The sequence below is a fragment of the Rhinoderma darwinii genome, unplaced genomic scaffold, assembly GCF_050947455.1.
Source record: "Rhinoderma darwinii isolate aRhiDar2 unplaced genomic scaffold, aRhiDar2.hap1 Scaffold_1982, whole genome shotgun sequence".
NCBI classification, from domain to species: domain Eukaryota; kingdom Metazoa; phylum Chordata; class Amphibia; order Anura; family Rhinodermatidae; genus Rhinoderma; species Rhinoderma darwinii.
In genome coordinates, this window is record NW_027462343.1 from 51,049 (window position 1) to 57,048 (window position 6,000).

General features: G+C 47.7%; 4 non-coding genes across 4 annotated transcripts; all 4 read left to right on the forward strand.

The window, feature by feature from the left end:
• The first annotated feature begins 816 nt into the window (after positions 1–816).
• LOC142700924 (U2 spliceosomal RNA) lies at positions 817–1,007 on the forward strand. The gene has a single exon (XR_012866790.1). It is a non-coding gene; the product is annotated as a U2 spliceosomal RNA (small nuclear RNA).
• A 1,288-nt stretch (positions 1,008–2,295) lies between these two features.
• LOC142700926 (U2 spliceosomal RNA) lies at positions 2,296–2,486 on the forward strand. The gene has a single exon (XR_012866792.1). It is a non-coding gene; the product is annotated as a U2 spliceosomal RNA (small nuclear RNA).
• A 1,296-nt stretch (positions 2,487–3,782) lies between these two features.
• LOC142700927 (U2 spliceosomal RNA) lies at positions 3,783–3,973 on the forward strand. Its single transcript, XR_012866793.1, has one exon. It is a non-coding gene; the product is annotated as a U2 spliceosomal RNA (small nuclear RNA).
• Positions 3,974–5,269: 1,296 nt separating this feature from the next.
• Positions 5,270–5,460, forward strand: LOC142700928 (U2 spliceosomal RNA). The gene has a single exon (XR_012866794.1). It is a non-coding gene; the product is annotated as a U2 spliceosomal RNA (small nuclear RNA).
• The last annotated feature ends 540 nt before the right edge of the window (positions 5,461–6,000 follow it).

The window sequence follows — 6,000 nt, forward strand, 5'->3', positions numbered from 1 at the left end:
ATGTACTGTCGTCCCTACATTTCAAGAAGAAGTAAGAATTGCAGTTGCAACAAAGCCTTGCTTGCCTACAAAGAGAGCAGCAATTTGGATTTGTTACTATGTTACCTAGAAGAATAACAAACTGTGCAAGGATGGAGGTTGTAGGAGCAAGGAGAAGTTGTCTGTAAAGTTGGTGGATGCCTATTTTCCATTTTGCAGTCCCTTGTCTCCCTCTTGTGGCCTCCTGGAGGCAACTAGCTGTGCAAAAAAAAGACAGCCTGGCGGCCGGCTGTTGCAGTGTTGCCCTCTCAGGCAACACTGAGTGACTGACTGAGCCTCACCGTCTTATATAAAGTTCAGACGGAACTTTGCACGTGTCATAGTGGAGCCCTCAGGATTCCAGAGCCAGCTTTCTGACATCATAATGGGGCCTCAGAGATAAAAGCCTGGGCCCAGGCAGTGTTGGTCAGTGCTGCTCAGCAGGCAGCACTGGACTGGACTGGATTACAGCTGATACAAGGTGTGAAGGAACAAGGGGTGGCTGTGGGCATGCACTTGCTGCCGCTGCCAGTGTTTATCTGCATGGCAGCAGGGCATTTGGGCGTTGCCAGGAAGGCGTTTTTATGTAGATTCCTCCTCTTTCAGCACTGCATTGTGGTGCAAGCAAAAGAAGCAAATCCTGTCTGGCTTCCTCTCCGGCCTTTATTCACCTCCCGTGTAGCTGTGAGTGTGTGAGCCTGCAGGGCCCCATGGAATTGCCTAGAAGTAGGCTGAATCGCTGCAAGGGCTGAACAGCAGTATCGGGCAGGCTCGGGCAACGCGCGGCCCGTTCGGGTTATCGCTTCTCGGCCTTTTGGCTAAGATCAAGTGTAGTATCTGTTCTTATCAGTTTAATATCTGATACGTCCCCTATCTGGGGACCATATATTAAATGGATTTTTAGAACAGGGAGATGGAAATAGAGCTTGCTCTGTCCACTCCACGCATTGACCTGGTATTGCAGTATTTCCAGGACCGGTGCACCCTTTCCTTATGTGTTGACTAAAAGCAGATTCCAAAAGTGTTTTTTGTCTTTGCTATTGTTTCTGTCTTTCTGAAGGGATCTCCCCTTTTAATCCCATTATTTCAACACCTGTTGGACAATGCATGAGTGATAATGAGCTCATTGATTAAATGCAATTAATGAATAGATTGCCACCTCTTGTTGTGTGTCGTCTGTGTTTCTGTGTTTCCGGCATTTCACATTGGAACACCTCATTCACCTTCCTTGTCTTCTCTCCGCCCTCCCTTTTAGGTAAGTTAAAGAGCTGCACCTGAGCCAGCCACTGATTGATTGATTGATTGATTGATTGATTGATTGATTGATTGATTGATTGATGCAGCACAACAGTCAAATAGTGGAGTGGAGTAGGGGAACAGCAAACAGCCAATAAAGCAGCCCGCCCGCTCGCCTGCCCGCCACAATGGACCTACCTGTGTACACTAGATGGATGTGATGGAATGTACTGTCGTCCCTACATTTCAAGAAGAAGTAAGAATTGCAGTTGCAACAAAGCCTTGCTTGCCTACAAAGAGAGCAGCAATTTGGATTTGTTACTATGTTACCTAGAAGAATAACAAACTGTGCAAGGATGGAGGTTGTAGGAGCAAGGAGAAGTTGTCTGTAAAGTTGGTGGATGCCTATTTTCCATTTTGCAGTCCCTTGTCTCCCTCTTGTGGCCTCCTGGAGGCAACTAGCTGTGCAAAAAAAAGACAGCCTGGCGGCCGGCTGTTGCAGTGTTGCCCTCTCAGGCAACACTGAGTGACTGACTGAGCCTCACCGTCTTATATAAAGTTCAGACGGAACTTTGCACGTGTCATAGTGGAGCCCTCAGGATTCCAGAGCCAGCTTTCTGACATCATAATGGGGCCTCAGAGATAAAAGCCTGGGCCCAGGCAGTGTTGGTCAGTGCTGCTCAGCAGGCAGCACTGGACTGGACTGGATTACAGCTGATACAAGGTGTGAAGGAACAAGGGGTGGCTGTGGGCATGCACTTGCTGCCGCTGCCAGTGTTTATCTGCATGGCAGCAGGGCATTTGGGCGTTGCCAGGAAGGCGTTTTTATGTAGATTCCTCCTCTTTCAGCACTGCATTGTGGTGCAAGCAAAAGAAGCAAATCCTGTCTGGCTTCCTCTCCGGCCTTTATTCACCTCCCGTGTAGCTGTGAGTGTGTGAGCCTGCAGGGCCCCATGGAATTGCCTAGAAGTAGGCTGAATCGCTGCAAGGGCTGAACAGCAGTATCGGGCAGGCTCGGGCAACGCGCGGCCCGTTCGGGTTATCGCTTCTCGGCCTTTTGGCTAAGATCAAGTGTAGTATCTGTTCTTATCAGTTTAATATCTGATACGTCCCCTATCTGGGGACCATATATTAAATGGATTTTTAGAACAGGGAGATGGAAATAGAGCTTGCTCTGTCCACTCCACGCATTGACCTGGTATTGCAGTATTTCCAGGACCGGTGCACCCTTTCCTTATGTGTTGACTAAAAGCAGATTCCAAAAGTGTTTTTTGTCTTTGCTATTGTTTCTGTCTTTCTGAAGGGATCTCCCCTTTTAATCCCATTATTTCAACACCTGTTGGACAATGCATGAGTGATAATGAGCTCATTGATTAAATGCAATTAATGAATAGATTGCCACCTCTTGTTGTGTGTCGTCTGTGTTTCTGTGTTTCCGGCATTTCACATTGGAACACCTCATTCACCTTCCTTGTCTTCTCTCCGCCCTCCCTTTTAGGTAAGTTAAAGAGCTGCACCTGAGCCAGCCACTGATTGATTGATTGATTGATTGATTGATTGATTGATTGATTGATTGATTGATTGATTGATGCAGCACAACAGTCAAATAGTGGAGTGGAGTAGGGGAACAGCAAACAGCCAATAAAGCAGCCCGCCCGCTCGCCTGCCCGCCACAATGGACCTACCTGTGTACACTAGATGGATGTGATGGAATGTACTGTCGTCCCTACATTTCAAGAAGAAGTAAGAATTGCAGTTGCAACAAAGCCTTGCTTGCCTACAAAGAGAGCAGCAATTTGGATTTGTTACTATGTTACCTAGAAGAATAACAAACTGTGCAAGGATGGAGGTTGTAGGAGCAAGGAGAAGTTGTCTGTAAAGTTGGTGGATGCCTATTTTCCATTTTGCAGTCCCTTGTCTCCCTCTTGTGGCCTCCTGGAGGCAACTAGCTGTGCAAAAAAAAGACAGCCTGGCGGCCGGCTGTTGCAGTGTTGCCCTCTCAGGCAACACTGAGTGACTGACTGAGCCTCACCGTCTTATATAAAGTTCAGACGGAACTTTGCACGTGTCATAGTGGAGCCCTCAGGATTCCAGAGCCAGCTTTCTGACATCATAATGGGGCCTCAGAGATAAAAGCCTGGGCCCAGGCAGTGTTGGTCAGTGCTGCTCAGCAGGCAGCACTGGACTGGACTGGATTACAGCTGATACAAGGTGTGAAGGAACAAGGGGTGGCTGTGGGCATGCACTTGCTGCCGCTGCCAGTGTTTATCTGCATGGCAGCAGGGCATTTGGGCGTTGCCAGGAAGGCGTTTTTATGTAGATTCCTCCTCTTTCAGCACTGCATTGTGGTGCAAGCAAAAGAAGCAAATCCTGTCTGGCTTCCTCTCCGGCCTTTATTCACCTCCCGTGTAGCTGTGAGTGTGTGAGCCTGCAGGGCCCCATGGAATTGCCTAGAAGTAGGCTGAATCGCTGCAAGGGCTGAACAGCAGTATCGGGCAGGCTCGGGCAACGCGCGGCCCGTTCGGGTTATCGCTTCTCGGCCTTTTGGCTAAGATCAAGTGTAGTATCTGTTCTTATCAGTTTAATATCTGATACGTCCCCTATCTGGGGACCATATATTAAATGGATTTTTAGAACAGGGAGATGGAAATAGAGCTTGCTCTGTCCACTCCACGCATTGACCTGGTATTGCAGTATTTCCAGGACCGGTGCACCCTTTCCTTATGTGTTGACTAAAAGCAGATTCCAAAAGTGTTTTTTGTCTTTGCTATTGTTTCTGTCTTTCTGAAGGGATCTCCCCTTTTAATCCCATTATTTCAACACCTGTTGGACAATGCATGAGTGATAATGAGCTCATTGATTAAATGCAATTAATGAATAGATTGCCACCTCTTGTTGTGTGTCGTCTGTGTTTCTGTGTTTCCGGCATTTCACATTGGAACACCTCATTCACCTTCCTTGTCTTCTCTCCGCCCTCCCTTTTAGGTAAGTTAAAGAGCTGCACCTGAGCCAGCCACTGATTGATTGATTGATTGATTGATTGATTGATTGATTGATTGATTGATTGATTGATTGATGCAGCACAACAGTCAAATAGTGGAGTGGAGTAGGGGAACAGCAAACAGCCAATAAAGCAGCCCGCCCGCTCGCCTGCCCGCCACAATGGACCTACCTGTGTACACTAGATGGATGTGATGGAATGTACTGTCGTCCCTACATTTCAAGAAGAAGTAAGAATTGCAGTTGCAACAAAGCCTTGCTTGCCTACAAAGAGAGCAGCAATTTGGATTTGTTACTATGTTACCTAGAAGAATAACAAACTGTGCAAGGATGGAGGTTGTAGGAGCAAGGAGAAGTTGTCTGTAAAGTTGGTGGATGCCTATTTTCCATTTTGCAGTCCCTTGTCTCCCTCTTGTGGCCTCCTGGAGGCAACTAGCTGTGCAAAAAAAAGACAGCCTGGCGGCCGGCTGTTGCAGTGTTGCCCTCTCAGGCAACACTGAGTGACTGACTGAGCCTCACCGTCTTATATAAAGTTCAGACGGAACTTTGCACGTGTCATAGTGGAGCCCTCAGGATTCCAGAGCCAGCTTTCTGACATCATAATGGGGCCTCAGAGATAAAAGCCTGGGCCCAGGCAGTGTTGGTCAGTGCTGCTCAGCAGGCAGCACTGGACTGGACTGGATTACAGCTGATACAAGGTGTGAAGGAACAAGGGGTGGCTGTGGGCATGCACTTGCTGCCGCTGCCAGTGTTTATCTGCATGGCAGCAGGGCATTTGGGCGTTGCCAGGAAGGCGTTTTTATGTAGATTCCTCCTCTTTCAGCACTGCATTGTGGTGCAAGCAAAAGAAGCAAATCCTGTCTGGCTTCCTCTCCGGCCTTTATTCACCTCCCGTGTAGCTGTGAGTGTGTGAGCCTGCAGGGCCCCATGGAATTGCCTAGAAGTAGGCTGAATCGCTGCAAGGGCTGAACAGCAGTATCGGGCAGGCTCGGGCAACGCGCGGCCCGTTCGGGTTATCGCTTCTCGGCCTTTTGGCTAAGATCAAGTGTAGTATCTGTTCTTATCAGTTTAATATCTGATACGTCCCCTATCTGGGGACCATATATTAAATGGATTTTTAGAACAGGGAGATGGAAATAGAGCTTGCTCTGTCCACTCCACGCATTGACCTGGTATTGCAGTATTTCCAGGACCGGTGCACCCTTTCCTTATGTGTTGACTAAAAGCAGATTCCAAAAGTGTTTTTTGTCTTTGCTATTGTTTCTGTCTTTCTGAAGGGATCTCCCCTTTTAATCCCATTATTTCAACACCTGTTGGACAATGCATGAGTGATAATGAGCTCATTGATTAAATGCAATTAATGAATAGATTGCCACCTCTTGTTGTGTGTCGTCTGTGTTTCTGTGTTTCCGGCATTTCACATTGGAACACCTCATTCACCTTCCTTGTCTTCTCTCCGCCCTCCCTTTTAGGTAAGTTAAAGAGCTGCACCTGAGCCAGCCACTGATTGATTGATTGATTGATTGATTGATTGATTGATTGATTGATTGATTGATGCAGCACAACAGTCAAATAGTGGAGTGGAGTAGGGGAACAGCAAACAGCCAATAAAGCAGCCCGCCCGCTCGCCTGCCCGCCACAATGGACCTACCTGTGTACACTAGATGGATGTGATGGAATGTACTGTCGTCCCTACATTTCAAGAAGAAGTAAGAATTGCAGTTGCAACAAAGCCTTGCTTGCCTA